This window comes from Meleagris gallopavo, chromosome 4 (genome assembly GCF_000146605.3).
Source record: "Meleagris gallopavo isolate NT-WF06-2002-E0010 breed Aviagen turkey brand Nicholas breeding stock chromosome 4, Turkey_5.1, whole genome shotgun sequence".
NCBI classification, from domain to species: domain Eukaryota; kingdom Metazoa; phylum Chordata; class Aves; order Galliformes; family Phasianidae; genus Meleagris; species Meleagris gallopavo.
In genome coordinates this window covers 60,905,693-60,915,116 of record NC_015014.2, presented here as the reverse complement: position 1 = coordinate 60,915,116, position 9,424 = coordinate 60,905,693, and the positions used below count along the sequence as shown (strand labels likewise).

The 9,424-nt window shown below is 46.9% G+C and overlaps 1 long non-coding RNA gene across 1 annotated transcript; it reads right to left on the bottom strand.

Moving 5' to 3' along the window:
* Window positions 1-1,932: 1,932 nt before the first annotated feature.
* On the bottom strand, window positions 1,933-7,951 carry LOC109367432. Its single transcript, XR_002114568.1, has 2 exons — window positions 6,679-7,951; window positions 1,933-6,303 (listed from the first exon to the last, which is right to left on the bottom strand). It is a non-coding gene; the product is annotated as an uncharacterized LOC109367432 (long non-coding RNA).
* Window positions 7,952-9,424: the final 1,473 nt, after the last annotated feature.

Below are 9,424 nucleotides of genomic sequence, written 5' to 3'. Positions count from 1 at the left end.
ACTGGGAACCTTGGTCAGAGGAGAGTGGGTGTTTGTGCTGTGTCCATTGCCTTTCCCAGCCTCCTAGAAATGATCAGCCACCTAGCACTGGTGCTTATTAATAACCTTGCTTAAGGAAATTGGCTGGAGTCTTACTTTTCATTGTGCTGAATGAATGGGACTAAATATAATCCAGGGCTCATTTTGGTGGATAACAATGCGAGAGAAACTTCCTGTTCGAGCAGAAATCCTCTGTTTAGAAGTAGGAGTTTCTCCAGGCTTGGTGAAATTCTTCAAATTTCAAGAAACATTAAGGTCACCATCTAAATCCTCTATTCTCCCAAATAAAGATATTCTTTTAATACTCTGTGTGAAGGGTAATGTAGTGTCTTTATTAGAATCCAGCTGAAAGCATATTTTAATCAGTGAGAGCTCAGAAACAAAGGAACGTCTTGGCTGAAGACCCACATTCAATAATTATTTTTTTTTTCAGCTGAACTGAAATAAAGACATTATTTAAACATTTATCTGTCATCTCACACTGCCTGCAGCTAGCTGCTGGGTCTCTATTTCTCAGGTGCACTATCTCCTTGTGTAAAGGGAAATATATATATATATATAACAATTTCCTTGCATGGCTTCACTTGGGATTATGTCTTCTTACATCTCTGTTACTGGAGTGCTGTGTCAGGAGGGTTCCAGGTGCTGATGGAGTGTGCTCCATCTTTGCAAACATGCCTGCTTGTGTTGCTGGTTTGCAAAACCAAGGCCCATAGTGTCTGATTTGTCAGTTGATGCTGATTGAAGGACAGGTGCAGAGACTGCAGGAGAGGGGAGCACAAGAGAACCAGGAGCTCAGCAGCAGTACTGCTGCCAAGACTGAACTCATGAGATTCAGTGATGAAAAAATGCATTAGCTTTGCCCATCTCCCTTCCCTCATCTTGCCATTAGTTACCAAGCCATCAGCCTTTCTGACAAATTCTCCAGGAGCTCTGATCCCCTGGTGCTGCTGGCATAAACAGCTTCCCTGCAAAGATCTTCTCTCTGGAAGAAAAACAAGCTCACCTGTAAGTACTCTTTCTCTGCAAGTGCAACATCTGTATTTTCCTGTTTGAAGAGTGCCACACATAAACGGACCTGAAATCAGCACTGCCAATAAACAGACACTTCGCCGTCTCAGAAGGGCAGAGGCAGCTTGGTCCTGCTGCACTTTGAGCTGCCCCATGCATCAAAGACCAAGGTGCAGGGGATGGAAGCAAGGAGGTGAGTGAGGTCAGCAGGCTGTGTGGGGAAGGATGTGCTGGAGATGAAGAGGAGAAAGGGCAGGAGGCCCTAGGGGTGGAGGAGTGAGAGGAAGTGGAAGGGAAGAGACACTTGAGGTACCTGCTGGGCTTCTGCTGGTGATCCTAGAGTTGTGATTCTCCACAGGGGTCCCTCCACTGCCCTCAGAGGAGCTCCTGGCACCAGTAGGGCCATATTTCTGAGCCTGGAGAACTTGGATAAAAAGCTGGAAGGCACGCTTCTGCCTGTGTGTCGTTGAGACGGCCAGTTGTGCAGGACAGACAGCTCGCACCCAGGCAGGCCCTGCAGAAACCACTGCGTGCAAGGACTGGCTGCAGGACACAGCAGGAGATTTCGTGCTCTCTCCCTGTGCTTTGATGCGCTTGGCTAACAGGTTAATCAGCTGTTTGTTGTCAGGCCTGATGGGAAAATATCAACAAACACAACTAGAGGATGGAGAGAGCAAAACCTTTTCTGGCATGTGCTCCTTTGACTGCAACATCAAAGATCTCATTAAGATATTTTTGTAGAAGATTATTTAACTCCAGAATAGTCAGGGACGTCAAACCCCATGTGCAGAAAAATCTGGGGAGGAGAACAGCACTGAATGGGCAAGGGTGTTTAATATTTCACAAAGGGCATGCACAGATGAACACACAGTTCTCAAAACATCCTAATTAAAATGCTTTAATGAGTGTATGTTTATAAACTAGCAGACAGAGCTTTGCAAGTCGCAGTTATATCAGGTACCACGGGGGTATCCTTTCTTTTCCCAGGGGAAGGATACATCTTAAACCCCTCAGAACTTCCTTTTGTCACTGGATGATTTTCCTCATCTCAAAGGGCCAGGAGATTTTTTTTATTCATCTGGAAACCAGTCACGCAAAGCAAACAAAGTCAAGAGTGTGAAGGGAGCAGCAGAGATGATCTCGTTTCCTCTCTAGGGCTGTAGTTTCAGTTTCCCAGTGTCATCAGTGGCATCCAGAGCAGGCGCCCTCCAGCTCTCCCACAGGTACTAGGAGCGCTCCTCCACCCTCAGCCACTTCATCTTGTTCTTGGAGAAGAGACAAGAGGAGTCCTTCAGAAAAAGCCAGATGATACAAATCCAGGGACATACTCCCATTTCCAAAGTGACATTTTTTAAATGGAGAAAAAAAACTGCTTTGGACACTGAGAAGAGACAGTGAGACATGCATCTCTGAAGAACAGGGCTGAAAAAGCAAGATAAGAAAAGGCAAGTCTCTTGGGTCAGGAAGGGCTTGGGGGCTCTCTAGGAGAAAATCTTGCTGCCAGGACTTAGTTGCCACCTTCACAGGAAAGTCAAGGACTAAACATGCTGCAAAGATCAAGTGAATTTGCTCACAAGGAAGCATGCTTCGCTTTATCTGCTTTATCTGCACAGAGATAAGAGTTGGCTGCTGCCCTTCACAAACAGCTCCACAGCCCATCCCACTGCAAAGCCGCAGAAAAGCAGGATGGCAGCTCATCTTGCATGGCCTTTTCCACTGACTATTAACCTGGACTGAATGCACGTTCTCAGCAGTTGCATTTGGGCAGCACTGAGAGAGCAACCACGAGCTGGATCTACAGAAATGTGCATGCTGAGTGAGCAGCTGGATGATGGAGGAGCCTCCACCTCAACTTGCAATGGATAGGGAGAATATGCATTTTAGTTATGCAAACCACGTGCACATTTTTCTCATAAAAGAATGAAAAATAGGTCTCCACCTTGTCTTTCTGTGAAATCATCACTCAGTTTGGAATCTATGGATAATTAACAACATCATCAGGCAAATTTAAGTGCATTGTACTTTGTCAACTTCACCTACCTTCCAGAGAAACACGGCACTGCCATCAGGAAGCGCTCAGCACTATTTTTAGTGTGACTCTGTGAGAGAGGGCCTGTGGGAGGGCATCTTCCAAAGGAATGTGGATGATATCCTTTAGGAAGAATTAATCCTTAGGAAACCATTACCCTCTCTCACCAATGACCAGAGGTTATTTTTCTCTCTGGGCTGGAGTTTATACACAGAGCGCCGCGTGCGCTGAAAGAAAATCATGACTCATTGAATTTAAGAAACTGTTCAGTAAAGCCAAATTTTCCAGCGCTCCTCCCTCTCCCTTGGCTGGCTGTCCCCTGGGCACACCAACCCTCTATCAGCAGTCACAACAGAGTCACAAAGTCCTTTTCATTTCCTCTGAATCGGAGAACTCAGGCTTTGTCAGGACTGCGATTCCGCAAAGCTCTCGTGCGTCCTGAGAGCTGTGTGAGAGGATGCTGGCATGTTAAACTCAGCTCATTTCTGTGCTCTGTGATTTTGCAGTGCTGCTCCGTCAGCTAAGCGCATCTGGCAGCGGGCTGGGCTCCTTATCTCTGCCCCAAACCCCACCGTGTCTGGCACAGCAACATCACAGCATCGTGTCTGTCACATGGCTGCAACATCTTCCCCAAGGGCAACCATTGTGTGAATGAGTGTTGCCCTAAAAGTAGCCACTTTTCCCCCAAGTACCTAGAAATACATGAGCTGACTCCTATCCAGGCTGGAATGTTTTGCTAGTGTCAAAACCCACATAAACTCACATTTTACCTGTCTATGAAGTACTCTTAGCAGCATCACCTATGGAGAAAAAAACTAAGAAGAGAAAGGCATCAATACTTTATCAACAAACAATTGTAAATAAAGTTTGTGCATTTTTTTTTTAAATACATCCCCTTCCCTCTGTTATGACTCAAAAATGTTTGACCCCACAGACAGCATTCACAAATCTTTACGAAGCTGTGACTTCAGAAATGTTGCTGTCTCCCTGAACATGACTGGGGTGGAGTTTTGTGATGCTGTGCAGACGGGACTGCAAAGCCTTTCACAAAGTTATCACTGAGGAAAATAAATAAGCAAAAGCTGCAACTGGTGTTGGCCTAAGATTTTAAAACATTGAATGACTTTTTATGGGACACATTTCCATTTATCTGCTTCACAGGATATGTGGTTGGGGTCAGGTTGGCCACTCATCCATAGCATGAATCTATATTTCTAATTTTGCATCCTGCTTGTTGAATCTTGCCTGCAACTGCAAAGTCTTTAGGGAAAGACTTACATTTTCCTATGTGTCTGCAAAATGCCTGCCACAATGCCCAAGCTCTCGAGATGCTACCGAAATAATACTAATAATTATAACCACGAGCATAATTCCCATTGTGAGCAGCATGCAGTTAGGCAGCCAAGAGCCCTGCCATGAGCAGTTTTATAGTCTGCTGTCTAATTACTGGCATAGAGAGGGTGCAAGAAGATTGGCTATATAGGGAGAAGAGGGAAGAGCTCTTGGGGGAATCAGAATAGCTTGAGTTGGAAGGTACCCTTGTCCTCCTCCCCTGCAATGTACAGGGACACCTACAGCTCCATCAGGTGCTCAGAACCCCATCCAGCCTGACCTTGAGTGTCTCCAGGGATGGGGCATCCACAGTCTCTCTGGGCAACCTGTGCCATTGCCTCACCACCCTTATAGTAGAAAACTTTTTCCATATACCCAATCTAAATCACCTGTCTTGTAGTCTGAAATCATTTCCCCTTGTCCTATCACAACAGACTCTGCTAAACAGTCTGTCCCCTTCCTTCCTACAGCCCCCCTACATACTGAAAGGCTGCTGTCAGGTGTTCCTGGAACCTTCTCTCCTCCAGGCTGAAGAGCTCCAGATCTTTCAGACGGAGAAAATGTGAGCGTTTTACAACAAGGTAGACTTGCTCTCCTTGCCCATGCTTAATGAAGGTGCTGTGACTAAATATCTTGAAGGTATTGCCTTAGACATCCCTGTTTTCTTCTGTCGGGGAAGTCTGGATGGATTTTGAGGTCCTTCTGTGTTTCTGTGGGATGTCTACAGGCTGGAGGAGGCCTTGAAATGCTCCAAAGCAGTGACAAAAATCTCAGCATGGCCAACACACATAAAACCACCAAGCCTGGGACAAGGCTGTGCTGGCAACAGGCTGCACAGGTGCTAAGGGCACACGCAGAAAGTTGGATGTATCCTGAAACCCTCTGATTTATGGCCCAGCTCCAAGCCATCTGCCTAGCACACAGCTGAGAAATCTCACATGGAAACAGAGCAGCCTTAGGCCTGGGACAAAAGGGACCATCCAGGCAATAAATAAAGCACTGTGGTTTTGCAGGGAACCAAGCTATGTATTACATTTAGAACTGAGCCAGGAGGGAGCTGGTTCTTGTTGCATTTGGTTTATGTATTTTTTTTTTAATGGGAAACCCCAGCAATTTTGGAATTTGTTTTCCACTCTGAGGCAGGTAATAAATTTGTCATGCATTGCAATTCTAAAATTGCCTAATTTCAGCCAGATCAAAGTACTTGGTTTCCATGAAATCAGCCTTGAAAATCATGCACTATATCTATTACTCTTTTGTATGAGATTGAAAGAAATTCAACCCAAACATTTCAGGATGGAAATTAAAATTGTTCTTCCTTGTTTTTCTTTCAGTTTCTCCATAGAAATGAAATTCTCCAGTTTTCCAAGAGGATTAATTTCTCAGCACATTGGCCTTTCCATAGAGGACACCAGGTGATCCATCCCCACTGATGTGACCACACTGCTGCCAGAAGCTTGTGCCAGCAGGGTCAGCATTTGCACTGGGAGCTGGTGGCAAAAGCCCAGCCTGCAGCTGCAGCTGATGATGAGATGCTAAAAGGCAGCCTAAAAACTAACCACTGATAGGGGTGAGGAGAACCAGCTGTTGTATCACTGCCTCAGTCAATGACAAGCATGGCACTGACTGGGAGGATTTCCCTTCATCAGGAGCTGTGCTCTGACTCACAGGTTGTTGCGTCTGAGCAAAAACAATCTGTTGACTTAATGCTGGTGCAGGTGCCGGGCTGCATCTTGCCCAACCACTTATCAGGCAGAGCAAGCGGGGCACCCCATAAAGGATATGAAAATCCCACAGCTGGAAGAAGCTGGGGATTTTCTTGTGGGTGCTCAGCTCTTCCTCACTTCCCCAACGCTGGGAGTAGGCAGAAGGGAACATGGACAACACTTCTCCTGCAAGGAAAAAAACAAAAACCAGTTTCACATCATCTGCACAGCATGAGTGGACATCCCGAGCAGATGTGTTATTTAAGGAGCATTTCAGCAAGCACAGAGTGGCTTTCCACTGCAGCCAACCACACCTCCGGGTGCCCCGTGGTGGCGCTCAGCAAAAGCAACTGGTCTGGCTGGGCTCCGGTAGCTGTGTTTACCGGTATTAAACCAAAGCAGGGATCTCCGGCCGCGCAGCACCCAGGGGATGGCGTCGGCGTGGTGGCTGTGGTGGGGACGCAGCCATACCAGGCACCATCCCCACCGCGCCGGCAGCCCTCGCCGTGGGAAAGCCTTTGATGTAACCAGAGCTCCGGGGCCGCGTTTCCAGCCCGGTACCTGATCTCGTAAACATCAGCGATGGCGCGGCCGCCGCGCACGCAGAAACCACATCCTGTCATCCGCTCGGCAATCGGCGGGGCCATCTCGGTGGCCGGGACGTGGAGGAGTTGCGACACTTGTCTGCGTGCTGCGAGCAGGAGCGGTTCCGTCAGGGCGAGGGGTCAGCGTTTTGCACCCTGCGACCCCGTGGGCTGATGAAAGCCCGTCCGTGTGCAGCCGGGGTTTGAGAGAGCCTACGTGTATCGGCTGATTTTTGCCAGAGATTCTCCTTCCACGGGAACACGGAGCTGACTTTATAATTCATGCATGCCTGGGAAGTGCAATCCAGTCCCGCTGGAGTAGCAAGCTCAGTGGGAGTTTATTTAAAGCAGTGCATGCAATAGCATGGAAAAAAGCAAATCTATCAGAAACCATAAGTCTTAATCCTGAAACGGCTTTGCTTTTTGTAAAATACGGTCTGGAGAATCTGCTTTTACAATGTGGCTTCCACAGAGCCTTGGCTTAACATTTCAATCCTCACAGAACTATATTATAGCATAATAATTAAAACATTTACAAAATGAAGATAATCTATGGCTGATCCAAGTTTCTATGGAAATTTGGAGCCTATGGTGTATGCAGCTGTTCCCATCTAATGCAAAGGTTGGCTGTAGCTCTGCTTCTGAGCACATTCGTAACTTAGGGGATAATTTATCCACTCTGTTTACACAGTTCTCAGCTTGCACAGCCCTCAAACCTATTCTGTGGTTCCCAAGGAAAAGGCTGCCTCCCTCCCCTCTCAACCTGAGCAATGCCAACAAAACTCCTCTACTGAGAGATATGTGTGCTCACATGGGTGCCGTAGGCTCTGTTGGAGATACGTCAGAGCAACTCACAAGAGACACAGAGATGCGTGCACTCTGCCCTGCAGTGTCCCATAAACACAGTGCCACAAAAACTCACTGCCTTTCCCCTTGGTGAGGAGTTGAGCTCCTGTTTGCTCCCTTCCTTAGCAGCATCCCAGTGCTGCTGCCTTTCTGGGCAGCAGAGGAAGGGGCAGAGCTGGATGGCACTTCTGTGGTTCACCTGTGGGTATGGGATGTCCTGCTCCTGAGGGGATGTTTCCTCCTGCTCACATTCATGGTAGGACAGGGTCTCACATGCACAAGTTTATCAGCTCCAGTGAGTCTGTGGATGATGCAAGCAGTTTTCATTTTGCACTGTGAAATTGCTAATGAAGGTGTTAATGACCGCCAAGCAAAGGAAATAAGCCAGCAGCACACAGCTCCAGCAGCCACGCAATGATCCAATGGGTGCAAATATCTTTTTTATTTTTTTTTTTTTTGTTAGTCTGAACTCAGAAAGCCTTAGAGTGTCAGTACTTTGCAGTCTGAGGGAAGAAAAGAAAACCAACAAAAAATCAATCAATCGATCGATTGATAACACAAACAAGAGATACCGCAAACCCCATTGTTTTAATTCCGGGCCATGTGTAACTGCTGCAGCACAGCTGAGCTGCTGTGCGGATGGAGGTGGTGGGGGCTCAAAAGTGCCACTGATTTTGAAGAGCAGCTATATTCATAGGCCCTCAGTCACTTCTCAGTGAAAATAATTTGCAAATAAAGATACACATCTCAAGACACTGAAAAGCCTGTCAGAACAGAGGGGAACTCAGAAGCTGAGATTGCTATCACATGCAGCATGCAGCAAGTCTTCACTAAAGAAGCAATTGCTCTGTTTCATGCTGCCCAAATCTTAGCACCTCAAGCTTGTTCATGTGAATACTCAGAGGAAGAAGTGTTCCCTGCCATCCTGAGAATATTAATTTGGCTCACGTGTGGTATTGCAGGAGGTCATGCCAATGAGGAGAATCTCTGCTAATAATGATGTTTGCAGGACTCACATGCCCTTTACCATGATATTACTGCAAGGGAATGTTTGTGGCATGTAGTTACTGGGCATGTGTTTATTTTACACTGCTCTTCAATGTATTATAAAAGACACCCAGAGCAGAAAAGGGGTTTGTTTTGTCTTTTTGTAGACCTCTGAGTACATAAGATTCCAACACAGAGAGTTGGTAGTGCAGAGGGATGCAAGCCAAGCTGCCTCTGACCGAACCCACTGCTGACTGTAGGTGCAGAACCACAGCAGGCCAATGCACAGAAATGGCCATGCACAGAAATGCCCCACTCACTGCCTGACATAACCTGGGAGGGTGTTAGGAGCAGGGCTGGGCTTTGGAGCAACACCAGCATGCTTTCCTAAAAGCAGAGAGCTGTGTTCACACTTGGCAGTGCCAAGGGCTCATTTCAGGATCATGCTTCCCTCTTTACCTATGCCAGTGTTTGCAGCAACCAGTTCTGTCTCAGCCGTTTGCATTCCTTATTCCCCTTTGGAGCCGTGTTGCTAAGTCACACAGTTGTGTCACTGAGGAGAACCTATGACATTCATAGTTAATTTATTTTATTTTTTCCCCAGCCTACAGTCTGGATGTCCTAAATTTGCAGCTGTATATCAGCTGGCTTTTTCATCATTGTCTCACCTTCAGCTTGGACAGGCCATGAGGATGTCTGCATCTAACATCAGTCCCTGACCACCACATTAACAAACTGGAATTAAACAAGAACTGGAATAAGACACTGGAACAGGCTGCCCAGAGAGATGGTGGAGTCATCCCTCCATTCCTGGAGGTGTTAAAGAAACACAAAGATGTGGCACTGAGGGGCATGGTTTAATGGGCATGGTGGGGATGGGTTGGACTTGA